The 14,093-nt window shown below is 38.5% G+C and overlaps 1 protein-coding gene across 2 annotated transcripts in view; it reads right to left on the bottom strand.

Moving 5' to 3' along the window:
- LOC120532820 (sodium/hydrogen exchanger 9B2-like) overlaps positions 1-4,240 on the bottom strand; it is a 73,785-nt gene extending 69,545 nt beyond the window's left edge. Inside the window, exons 1-2 of one of the 2 annotated variants that reach the window (XM_039759223.1) lie at positions 4,035-4,240; positions 3,611-3,727 (exon numbers count right to left, since the gene is read on the bottom strand). The gene's annotated coding sequence lies outside the window, so the exon portion shown is untranslated. Of the gene's footprint in view, positions 1-3,610; positions 3,830-4,034 lie in introns of those variants that run through there. The other variant, XM_039759222.1, reaches the window with a different exon arrangement.
- Positions 4,241-14,093: the final 9,853 nt, after the last annotated feature.

Genomic DNA, 14,093 nt, shown 5'->3' with positions numbered 1-14,093 from the left:
TTTAAATACTTTATTGAGAAAGCAACTTTATGGTGAATGTAGTTGTTTTATCCATTTAGTTATAAGTTATAGTCTGTCTTGGTACCACGGGAAACAAGGCAGGGGTCGGCTAAGAATGGGATGCTTCTTCTCGAGGCAGTTTCACCCACAAACCCACGCCATATCATGCCAGAGTAATTTAGAGCTTTGAAATAATGTGTAAATAGTGGCAATGTAGTTTGTGAATTTCCCCTTGGGATTAATAAAGTGTCTATCCCTCTATTGTTTAAATGTTGGCTACTGTGCCTTGCTAGATCATGTCAATTTTAATTGGAAGCTGAAAAAGAATGATTAAATGTATAAGTTAAGAGAGAAACAAAAAATACTTAAGAGCTCTGAATCTCAATATGCTAATGAAGTACAGTACATCTTAAATGAAGAATGTGGGCTGAATTAATTGCTGTTCATGAACTGTACTGACTGCAAAATGCAAATTTGTGAAGTTGGCAGAGAGTTAAAACCTGCAATATTTGTAATGTTTAATTTTGTAAACAGAGACCTGTCTCAAACAATCTATCTAATAAGTGATTTGTTCCAATAGAAGTATTACAGTCAGTTTAGGAAAATGTTTGGCATGAAAATGTGGTCATCCAGAAGATGAGTTTGACAGCCCAGTTCTACTATTAATGATAAAAAGTAGGAATTACATTAAACATATTCTTCTTAAGCACACTTCAACTAAAACTATGAGCCCAGTAGTCTATATAGTGATTAAAAATATACAGCAATAGGAAAAAGGAAACTCAATATCAATACAAGATCATTTTGAAACATAAACAGAGAAATACCATGCAATATGTACAAAAATACTTGTATACAGACACATACATACATATACAGTATGCAGGATGGTTTGAATTCCAAAAATGAGATTAGTGACATTCTGTAAAGGAAAATTTCATAGGCCAAAGATGACAATTTTATTTGGATAGAAAATACAGTGCCCTCCATAATGTTTGGGACAAAGACACAATTTTCCTTGATTTATCTGTCTGTTCCACAGTATAAAATTACAAATCAAACAATTCATATGTGATTAAAAGTGCACATAGCAACCTTTAATTTAAGGATATTTGCATACACTTCAGTCATATAATGTAGAAATTGTTCCACAACTCATAACCCTGTCTCTTCTCATCAGATTCTCCAGTCCCTTCTTGCTTGGCAGTAACTGAACAGCCTGGGGATTGAGATCCCTTCGCCTGGGACTTAACAGTATGCATAAGTGTTATACACTTACTTTAGTAACTCTTACTGGCAACATTTAAAATATCATCTATGTTTCCATCATTGGACTTGTGTAATCCAGTTTAAGATCAGAATGGCTAGAACTTTATCTTGGCAACATTGGGCACAAGGCAGAAACTTACCTGGGAAGAATATAGGTCCACTGCAGAACCAGCTCAAACGGAACAGATTTGAGATCTACACTTAACCTAGCACACGTCTCTTTGGGATGTGTGAAGAAAACCAGAGTGCACAAACACAGGGAGACCGTACAACCTCTGCACAGATTGCACCCAGGCTTCAGATCAGTAGTAGTGGCAGTAGTGCTTACAGCAGTGCTAGGATACCACCTGGGCATTTTATCTTTGATTTTATACATCAAAAAACAGTTTAAAATGTTAGTTATAAATGAATCGGAACAATTTGCTGTTTTTGAATCACTACGCTCACATGACTAACCCAAAATGGCTGGTTTCAAGTGAATATTTTTCTCTGTGTTTCTGTTAGTCTGTATTATTTAGAGGTGTAAAATTGAACTCAATAACCACCGATACCATTACAGTGCTACGGTTGTACAGAAGAACTTTCTTTGGACCCAGTTATCCTGGTGCCACTGTCTTATATCACCTTTTTATCTCATGCCAAAAGTAACTCCTTTGGCTAGATTTACACATTCCAAAAACTGATAAATGTCCACAGGAGTATGATAAATTCATTTTTAGACTTCATGTCTGACGGCTTACTTTTTGATATACTGTTGTGAGAGACGGCCGCATTGGCATAATTGTGTGAACCGGTCCTGGACAGGGCTGCAGTATATATCAGTGCACATTCACTCCTCTGTGGCAAATTTAGCATCACCGTTTAATCCAACAGGCAAAGCTTTGGGAATATAAAACAATGCAGACACAGAGTGTGTGCTGATTCCCCACAGATTTACCACAGCAACACAATGTATGCATAATACTCCAATTGTAGATTATGACATGGCATTATGTTTCATAAACACACTGTGCACATACTAGCATGGAAAATGTGTACATAGGACAACCAAATGAAGTTTATAATGAAGTGGATTTACTCTCTCCACGGATTAAGTTATTCAGTATTAGACCCAGTTATAAATTCTGCCATTAGAAAATTCTGAAATTTGCAAACACTTGTAGAAATAGTTAATAAGGCTGGCAATGTTTCTCATAGGCTAGAGATTTACTATTAACATAAGTATACATTAGCCACTGCGGTGAGCTGGTGCCCTGCCTGGGGATTTGTTCCTGCCGTGCGCCCTGTGTTGGCTGGGATTGGCACCAGCAGACCCCCGTGACCCTGTAGATAGGCTATAGCGGGTTGGATAATGACTAACTGACAGACATTAGCTAGGAAACCAAAGGTGTAGGCAAAATGAAACAGATACCGTTGATAGAAAGTTTCAGAACAAAGGCAAAAAAATAAACAAAAAAAAGCAAATAATAGATTAAAGGAGACCCATGCAACTTGTCCAAAGTCTCTTTAGTTTAGAATCATTCTAACACTGCTATCTACTTTTTGAACTTTATATTTACACATACATTTGTATTTTATTAATGCCTATAGGTTTGTATTTTTATCTATCATGTGCACTTCTCCCCGATGTGTGCTGTAAAGCATAATCACAATTACAAAACGCCAGGCAAGCTGAGTAAGGCTAGGCATATTAATGGCATATCTGTAATTCAAGAGAACACGGGTAACACATACACACTAATCACTCGTCACTTCCAAAATTCCAGAAATTGGCAATATACTTATTCAACATGCCATATCATAAATTAATTTTGGTAACTGATCATTTTTAGTGTTTTTGGCATACAGTATTTTGCCTTGGTTTAACTAACACATTCAGGTTTATAGACTGTAATCACAGACAGCTTTTTTTCAACAACATTTTGTAATTAAATATGCCTTTTTAAAACCCTCTTTTTCCATTTCAGGGACACAAACAAGCAGAGTCAATTAGGTAAACAGCAGGAAAGTTAGACACCAATCTATCAAATGGCACCCACACAACCACATTCACTCAGGTCACCTTTACTAAGGAGTTTGCAATTAACATAAACTGCACAATTTTGAGGTTTGGGAGACGCCCACCGGGACACAGGGAGGACATGCAGATTACTAATGACCAGTCACTGGCAAAGGTTAATACCGAGAAATATGCCACAGTGGCACTAATTAGTGCTGCTCCTTCCAAAATAATCCAAACATAAACAGATTCATTCAATTTGTAAAATACACCTAGCAATAATGTGCATCATGTTGTGCAGAAAGGCTGGCATTGACAAGCAGAACAATAAAAATTGTTTACCCAAGAGAATGACTTTGGAAATGCAGAATTCTTCTCCAAACTGGCTTTCTTCCTTACTGTATGTGGCTTTTTTTCTGGATGGATGAGAGACTGAGTTGTAAGATGAAAGAAGTCCACCTAAAATATACATAATGAGTCAGTTCCATTAATCATCATAAAACTCATGACTCTGAGCAAAATTAAATAAACAGAACCACTGCCCTTGGTCTGTTTTTAAATCATGGAAAATTCTTTAAAAATGGTCACATTGCTTTAGTTCATGTCATGAAGGAAACCAAGTTTATCTTTGAGTCACTGGTGCAAGTTTAACATAATGTATGATTAACTCTTTTAAAAAATACTTTGAAAGGCATAAAATAATAAGAAGCACTCCTATGTCACAGTCAAAATGAAGAGAAAGTCAACATTATGGTGATATGTCTACCAGCAAGAAGTTTTGTTTTTAAACTCTTTAGCTGAATTTTCAGTGTTCTTTGTACAGAAATGTTCCACAATGCTGGCTGTAGTGTAGCAAGGCACGTAGTTCTGGGGACAGTACTTTATTCCATATGCACCTTCTGAGTTCTGTAACATTAAAAATAATTACAATCATAATGCAGAAAATATCCAGTGTCCTCTTTATAAAAGAGGATATAAATATAAAAATGAACCCTCCATCTATTTTCTTAATTCACTGTTTCTGTTACAGAAGTGTAGGGAACAGAAGCCCCTATAGTAGCTTTGGGCATTCGGCAGCAGCCAGTTGTCACAGGGCCCACTCCAGCAGCAGATCAAAATCAACCTACAATGTGAAATCATACAGATGAGCACAGGTTTGGTATGTGAATCCAGGTCTTTGGAGCTATGATCTGTCAATTCTAATTACTGGGCTGACCAAACAAATTTATAAGCCACTTTTACACAAAAGGTAAATTCGAAAATAAAAGGAAAAAAGGAGAAACTTTCTGGTTATCTCATAAAAGCCAAGATTATTTGTGGTCTTGCCAGGAACTCATACTGTAAACCCAATGAAAATATGTTCTGATTTGCAGCAAATAAAAATATTTTTCAATTTGCATTCAATAGTGAATAACAGCATCAGTTAAAAAGTGCAAATCTCTAGCCTTATTGTAGCCCAGAAAAATAGGTGGATGCTCATAATTTAGAAAATATGCAAATACTAATGTAGACTTGACAAAAAAAAGTAATGGACTAGTTGGTCGTTCAAGTTTAATTTGCACCATGCCCTTGATTCATCTTGAGAATCCAGCTTCCCTCAAGCCTGTTTTGGAACAAAATGGTTTCGATGACAAACAAATGAGTGATATAAAGAAAAACCTAATTTTCGTTTTGTTCATTTGTACAGTCATCAGATGTTTTAGACTTGTAAATAATTCTTCAGTTATTCAATGAGGCCAGCAGAAAGAAACAACATGGGTATAATTCTATCTTGTACAATATGTGACCCCAAATTGGATTCGCAGAATCCACTTCAACCTAACCCTTTCAATGTAGTGGGGCTCACAGTGTTGTGGGATCATACTGGTGCACAGTTAAAAGGCAGACAATCAAAGGGCTTCTGGACACTTATTTTAATGTTGTGACAACTGAAGATGCCCAAAGGTGGCATCACATGCTTTCTTCGGACCAATTCAGATACCTGTTAGCCCTGCGTTCTCATCTATGAGAGATAACCTTAAGGAACTTCAACAGAAATAAACTGTTCTTGCTACAGCTTTGAGGTAACATTGTTATACCCAGCACTCCATTTACTTGTAACTTTGTCACTTGTCCTTAACCCTCTTCCAGTATGGACTCGTGGTGAGGCACACACTGCTTCCTTGCTGCAAATTTGCCTTGGCATTTGGGTCTGTGTCATTGTCAGTAGGCAGCCTGTCACGCTTTCAAAAGCTCTGTGGAAACAGTGGCTAATATTGTAGACAGGTGGCTGATCCTAACCTTGTGACAAGAAGTCTCCAGTAAACTTGGGCTGTTGGCTTGGCCCTGTGGTCTTATTTCTGCATTTACTTGTGTCATATTATCTCACCAGTAATTTACACAGCAACTTGCTTCAAGTACAAGATGGGAAAATTTGACCTCTAAATGTATTATAAAATTATTAAGTGTGGTTTAAGAAGAATTTTGTTAGAAATCAGTATTAATGCAGTGTAGTGATTTAGAAACATTATACAAACTGCAAGGATGGTAGTAACCTGGTGGCAACTCTAATGTAATGTTTGTGCAACACACCATTTTATGTAAGGCCTACCTACCACAGAAAAACTGAAAGCAAAAGAAAAATCACAACACCTGACCCACTTCAGGTCAGTGATACGATCTCAGAAATTTAAGTAAAGTTGCTGGAAGTCAGTATGGGGATGAGTTGAAGACTGACTATAGCATTAGATGTTACAAACTAGCTTACATTAGCTAAACATTCCTTTGTCATTCATTTCTCCCCCAGATGAATTTAATGTTGGCCCAGTTTGACTGCAATAAGAAACTTCTCTGCTGCATTGTGTGATCCAACATTGTATTTCAGCATCTATAATGTATCTGGTTTGCATGGAATTTTAAAGTGTGTTTTAAGACCCTTTTCTAACTGATTAGCTTGTGTTTCTAATGGTATCTTTAATATCTAATTGATAAAATATTTACTTCGAAAACAGAACAGTTATCCCATAAATGCAGATCACCAAGTTGCCACCCGCTGCAATTCAACTGCTTTTTGGTTGTCCAAACTGGCAGAACCTGGCCTAGTTACCACCACCTCCTCCACAATGATCCACAACATAGGGATCTCCAAAGACTATTGTTGTATTCCTTATTCAATAACTCCATCATTAAATTTGCGGATGACACCACCGTCATGGGCCTAATCACCAACAATGAAGAGATGGCTTACAGAGAGGATGCTTGCCTTCTGACATAGTGGTGTCAGCACAGCATTCACTTCCTTAATGGCAACAAATCCAAGCAGCTGCTCAGAGATTTCATGAGGCAGAGAGCAGACCACAGTCTCATCTAAATCAGTCTGGGTTTAACTTACTATCACCCATAAACAGAATTGGAAACCTCACATTGTACCAAAGATATATCACCTGTACCTTTTATTTCTTAAATATCAGAAGAAAGCCCTGATGTCTCCATGTATGCCCCCCAAATCCAACAGGTGCACACAGGAGCCCCATGCTCACTGGCTACAGAACATCCTGGTAAGGCACCTGTTCAGGTTTACACAACAAAGCATTATCCAAGACCAAAAGATAGTGTTGTAAGTATCACTGCTGTGTCTAAAGCCTGGAAGGTTTGGCTTACATTCTGGCCTGAACACTGTACGGAGGTTGCATAGTTTCTCCCTAAATTTTCCTCAGGTATTCTAAGTTTCCTTCCACATTCTGTAATTGTAAATTCTGAGCTTACTTGTTTCTCTAAATAAACACTAAGATAATGAATGGATACCATCCATATGATTATTATCTAGTCTATACAGGCACAAGACAGGAACAAAACCAGGGAACTCATGTATAAACGGTGCGTACGCACAGAAATGTTGCACAAGAACTTTTCCACGTTCAAATCGCGATGTATAAAACCTACACTTGGTGTTAAGCCACGCACTTTTCCATGGTACCTCATGCCTTGTCGTACGCAAGTTCTCCGCTCGGTTTTGCAGATTGGGGGCACCCAGCGTCAAAGCAGTGGTACTGTTCCTGTGTGGTTACTCATTATTTTCCTGATGCGGCTTTATAAATACACTGAAACTAACTGCATATTGTTTATTAGCGTAATGCATCTGATTGTAATTAACTTGTAACAATATAATGGTCCAGGGAATAGCCATAGTATTCCAAATACCATAACTGCTTTCGCGTTATTACTCTCACTGCACCTTCTACTTCTTGTTCTTCTTTCAGCTGCTCCCGTTAGGAGTTGCCACAGCGGATCATCTTTATCAATATCACTCTCACTGCACCACTCAGAGTATTTATATCACTGTATCTGAGTGGGGAAGCACAGCAACAGCTGATCGGAAAGAGAATTATCGGTATACAGTATCAAGAACACGCTGTCTCAGCCACGGCAAAACGTTTCAAAGCCTTTCCTGTACGGACTTCGCGGTTCAGAAACAGTTTCATCCCAAGAACTTTAAACGCACTCAATCAATTGCTCCTTGTAGAACTGTTTGTACTGATAAGTACAATCACCCCACTATAAACTTGCACTACAGTTATAATATTAAACAAACTGAGCCACTTTATAAAGAGCGTATTTACATATGATGACAATATCATTTTTAAGATGAAATGCAGCAAAATATGTTTATTATATTATACGGATAAAACTTTAACTTCATTTAAATAATCTATATTCTTCACTGGAACTGGCGTGAAGGATAGAATAATTAACCATGTACAACGAAGATATTTCAATGTCCCTTAAACGTTTTGAAGAATCGGCACTCTAAGCATACAGATGGCTTAACGTCTATTACAGAGCTGATTGTGTGGCGATTGTTTACTTGGAGAAAGAAAAGCAAGGACTGCAGGGGCAGCCACGCCAATATATACTGCTCAAAAGAATTAAAGGAACACTTTTTAATCAGAGTATAGCATAAAGTCAATGAAACTTATGGGATATTAATCTGCTCAGTTAAGTAGCAGAGGGGGTTGTTAATCAGTTTCAGCTGCTGTGGTGTTAATGAAATTAACAACAGATGCACTAGAGGGGCAACAATGAGATGACCCCCAAAACAGGAATGGTTTAACAGGTGGAGGCCACTGACATTTTTCCCTCCTCATCTTTTCTGACTGTTTCTTCACTAGTTTTGCATTTGGCTACAGTCAGTGTCACTACTGGTAGCATGAGGTGATACCTGGACCCTTCAGAGGTTGCACAGGTAGTCCAACTTCTCCAGGATGGCACATCAATACGTGTCATTGCCAGAAGGTTTGCTGTGTCTCCCTGCACAGTCTCAAGGGCATGGAGGAGATTCTAGGAGACAAGCAGTTACTCTAGGAGAGCTGGAGAGGGCCATAGAAGGTCCATAACCCATCAGCAGGACCAGTATCTGCTCCTTTGGGCAAGGAGGAACAGGATGAGCACTGCCAGAGCCCTACAAAATGACCTCCAGCAGGCCACTGGTGTTAATGTCTCTGACCAAACAACCAGAAAGACTTCATGAGGATGATCCAAGGGCCCCATGTCCTCTAATGGGCCCTGAGCTCACTGCCCAGCAGCATGCAGCTCGATTGGCATTCGCCATAGAATACCAGAATTGGCAGATGCACCACTGGTGCCCTGTGCTTTACAGATGAGAGCAGGTTCACCCTGAGCATGTGACAGAAGTGAAAGGGTCTGGAGAAGCCATGGAGAACATTATGCTGCCTGTAACATCATTCAGCATGAGCAGTTTGGTGGTGGGTTAATGATTGTCTGGGGAGGCATATCCATGGAGGGTCACACAGACCGCTACAGGCTTGACAAAGGCACCTTGGCTGCCATTAGGTATCAGGATGAAATCCTTGGACCCATTGTCAGACCCTATGCTGGTACAGTGGCTCCTGGTGCACGACAATTCCTGGCCTCATGTGGTGAGAGTATGCAGGCAGTTCCTGGAGGATGAAGGAATTGATACCATTGACTGGCCACCACACTTTCCTGACCTAAATCCAATAGAACACCTCTGGGACATTATGTTTTGGTCCATCCAATGCCACCAGGTTGCACCTCAGACTGTCCAGGAGCTCAGTGATGCCCTGGTCCAAATCTGGGAGGAGATCCCCCACAACACCATCTGTCATCTCATTAGAAGCATGCACTGATGTTGTCAGGCATGTATACAAGAACACAGGGGCCATACAAAGTGCTGCGTACAATTTTGAGTTGCAGCAATTAAATTTTGGCAAAATGGACTAGCCTGCCACATAATTTTTTCACTCTGATTTTTGGGGCGTCTTTGAATTCAGGGCTCTGTAGGTTGATCATTTTCATTTCCATCAAACGATGTGGCATCCTTTCGTTCCTAACACATTACCCAGTCTATATCAGTATAGATATCCAGGAGGATTTCTTTTTCCCATTGAGATCTGATGTGTTTTCAAAGTGTTCCTTTAATTTTTTTGAGCAGTTTATATTGAATATAAAACAGAAAGAGAAAATAACAACACAGCTAAAAACGCAGCGGCAAATTTCGACAAAAGTTAAACTCTTGTGTCATGAGCACGAGGCGGCTATGCAGTGTCCGCAATAGACGTGGCCATCTATCATGCATAAGATACCATATTGACATTGGCGGGCGAAGGGGCCACCGATTCTTTTTCTGCCCAGGGCCGCCACACGCCTAGAGCCGCCCATGAGTACTGCTGCAATAAATACTTTAATCAAAGGTCACGCACAATCACTGCGCCGTGAAACCCATGTTTAATAACGTGCTTTATCTCCTATCATCATGAAAATGATATCACGTATACATCTCAGTATTTTAGTTATTCAGAGCTGTAATATCATGAATGTAATTGATTCTGTGTCCAGTTGGAGGAAGAGAGCCGGTTTAAGAAGCAAGTAATGATTTACACACATAGAGCACATAGAAGATCACATACAAAACAAAACATTTAAAGTGCTACTTTAATTACGATGTGATTTGAGAAACTGGTTAATTAAACGATTTTAAGATGTTTATGATGTTCTACTTTAATGACAAAATAAACTACATGGTTAAAGTGGAAATTTCGAGATTGAAGTTGACATTTCGTGCTTTTTCCCTCTATGTGCCTTTTTTTTCTCTGTACCCAAATAAGCTTTCATATGACAATCAGACGGTGGGTTACAACACGTCTTTTCACGGCAACTTTAATATCTGAAAAGTTCTTTTTTTATTTCCGTCACTGTGCAACTTTGTGAACGTGAGCTTTCAAGTTTCTCCAACACGCTATGTCACTTGATCAACTTTCTTTTGTTGATTATACCACGGTTTAAATAAACAAATAGTATGTTTTTCTTTTGCCTCCACTTGGTATTTGCTGAAATTCTTATATTTTCCCCTGTGCTTTTCCTATTGTCTTTTCACAGAAGGCTGAGCTTAAGGGCAATTTATATTGATTTGCATATTCATAATTCTGGGAGGAGTTGAGGTGGGACAGAAGGCGCGTGCATGTGCATTAGTTTTCATGCTGATCGGGATTTATGTAGCGGAAGAACGCGGAAGTTGGAGTACACACAGATTCCTGCATCTGGATTTTTCTGTGCGTAAGCACATTTCGGCTTTTGTGCTTATGTCATGTTATAGTGCAAATTCTATGCACGGCATTATACGTGAGGCCCCAGAGCTGGATGCGTGCACACACACACACACTAACATAAGTTGCTTTTAGCATAACAATTTAGAATTACCCATTAACATGCATATATTCTTAACGGAGGTGGAAGCCACTGTACTCGTAAAAAACTGAAATGAACATTGGGGAAATTTATAAAGTCCACACAATGCAATATGACCCTAAGGTATGGGGGATTAATGGTAGAAGCATTAACCATACATCACCGTGATTATTACTGTAAGCGTCCAATTTTAAAACATGCAAACTTGAATGTATGCATTTTCTGTGGAAGTCCACAGACTGACATTGCAATAACTATTGGTGGTGAGTAAGGGATAAGAGATAAAACAACATAGCAGAAGTTATCAAACCCACTTATCTCAGGGTGATAGGAACTTGGTAGTCAGCTACACAATTACATTAGTCTGCTCCTTTGAATGACCTATTTTGAGATAGATATACTGTATATAATTAAAAAAAATCCTGGGAGAGGAAGACTAAAGAGACGAGACATGATCTTCACATGAAGATCACGGAAGACACTAAAAAGACCTGCAAGACGAAAGAGATTGGCCACAGAGCATCTAGCGGGGACCTTAATCATGAGACTTTGTGCCAAGAGATTGACCCAGGACCGTCTCACAGGGACATAGAACATGAGATTCTTGCAAGACACACCCTACTTACAACCAATATCAAATAAAACCAAAAGGGCAGCAAAACACTCAGACATGTAAAGGCTTTGAACACACACAGATCCAGTGCTCTTAGCGCATATAAAGCGTATAAGGACAATACGTTATAGATGAAACGTCGACGACTAAGCAAAGAAGAATGAGCAGCACGGAGAAAAGAGGCCCAAAAGCGTTGGAGAGAAAAAAAATGCAAAAAAGAAAAATAATAATCTAGGTGCAAATTCAGAAAAGAAGGAAAGTAATAATCAGCCCGGAACAATTGGAATTGGAAAAAAAAAACATTTCCAATTGGGCTCAGAATTAAACCTCTAACAATAAAAAACAAAGTAGAACTTCATAAAGATGTTCGAAAACGTTGGAGCTATACACATGCAGATCAGGTTAGAGATTATGAAAGCAGTGGAATTCGAAAGGCTCAAAAAAAATGTTGGCTTGTTACAAAATGCCTAACTTGGTCCCAGGTCTTAAAACAACGACAAGCAATACATGTGCATATTGGCATATTTAATATTTTCTGACTAAAACACTACTCTTACCGAACCTGGAGGGTACTGCCATTTTTGTGATTCATGGTGATCAGTAATGAATTTCACTTTTGGCCCAGAAGAAATGCACTCTAACAAGATGACTCACCAGTCATGCAAATTGACCTGTGTCATCAAAGTTGCAACAGACTACACCAAACTGATTTTCTTAAAACCATTAAAGATGGTTTTGTGAACTTTGATGAGATGCATGGTGTCTCGAACAACAAATGGCACAGAAGACTAACTACTTGCAGGTACAATAAGAATCAGAGATTAGACTCACTACACATTCACATATGGGAGTATGACTTTTAGCTGTATGCCTGTCATCAATGTACCACCCTCCACTATGTTGGTTCTGAGGCGACAATGTCATATCATCTTTAACCTTCCTTTGTGAAATGATTCCCATCACGTCTGCTCCTTTGTGGAAAAGAGCATCGGCTGTTGTGAAACAAGAGTGCCTAGTGTGGCTCAATGACAATGAGATTGAGACTCCAATAACCTGACCAAGCTTTTGAGTAATTGGTCTAAGGAAAGCTTGTTATATAGCAGAAACCTTGGAAAAATTATAAGAGTTAACGAAAATGACCAGTACTTGTAAATCGTTCCATTCCAGAAATTCTTACGATTGATGGATTGGCATCATTCTGAAGAACACACAGCCCTGGACTCAACACCAAAGACATTTGCCAACTCTGAATTTCTCTTTAGGATTATCAATCTATACAAGACAGCTTGGAAATGGTCACATTATGAGGGAAGGTCTTTATGGCAAATAGACAGTGAATCACATTGGATCTCAATGAACAGACTGATCCTACATTATCTGACAAATTTTTCTTACTGTTTTAAAAAGATGTTTTTTTGACCTCTCTTAATTTAAGCCTGCTGTAGATTTACCGATCAACTAATACTTTCCTTTCCTTTCAGTTAGACAACTATATTTCTGTTTATAATACTCTCTACACTGTACACCTACCTTTGTTCAGAGGTCAGATTTTTATGGATCCCCTCTACACTACTTTTGGTAGTGGTAATGCTTGGACATACAATACTGTGTTTATGCACACATGCATGCTCAGTCACAACAGGTCAATTTGCCAGTAGGAGAAACTGCCCAGAAATGGCACAATAAAAGTACACAGACTAGAAATCAAAGTGGAGTTCAGAGATGGCAACACTAGGTTCTGTGCCACCATGTCTACCTACTTGCTTTTTGGAAAAAAAAAATCTCTCAACTATTAACTTAATTAATTAAAAAATCAGAATGTACAGCAGCTAACTGTGGAAATCTGAATCATGAATCACCTAAGTGCACATTTTATCAGTTGAGTGTGGAGCCATCTAGTGAGAAAATGTAGAATACAATAATTCAATCATTTTCTTGCCTGTTTTATCCAGTTTAGAGGCTCAAGGTGCTGAAATAAACAAAGGCAGTAAACCGCAAAGGCTTTCTATTAAAATAATATACTGCCTGTTTCAGAAAACTATTTCAAATTCTTATAACAAATTGAAATCTAAACATATAATAGTTAATCTAATAATATTACAACAAAATATTAAATATTAGACTAAATTAATTACTTTTATTCTCAAGATCCATTTTATTAAGTATCTTCATTTGGCCCTTAAATGTTATATTTGTCCCAAGAGATATCAAAAGTCTTGTTCTTTATAAAATGAAACATGCATATTAACTCATATTAGTACAAATTTATAAAACAAGAACCTAACTACCCAAATTATTAACCATTTTTTTCTTTATAATTTTGTTGTACCTACCTGTGGCATAACAGGTAATGCTGCTGGAGACTGGATTTAAAATTCATGCTGGTCCCCACCATTTTCCTCCTGAATCCCAAAATCTCACAATTTAGGCTAACTGGCAACTAGAAACTGGCCTGGTATGAGCAATTGTGGTTGTGATCATAAGTGTGCTCGCAATGGACTGGCACAC

The sequence above is a fragment of the Polypterus senegalus genome, chromosome 7 (genome assembly GCF_016835505.1).
Source record: "Polypterus senegalus isolate Bchr_013 chromosome 7, ASM1683550v1, whole genome shotgun sequence".
NCBI classification, from domain to species: domain Eukaryota; kingdom Metazoa; phylum Chordata; class Cladistia; order Polypteriformes; family Polypteridae; genus Polypterus; species Polypterus senegalus.
The sequence above is the reverse complement of the archived record's forward strand: the minus strand, read 5'-3'. Positions and strand labels throughout refer to the sequence as shown.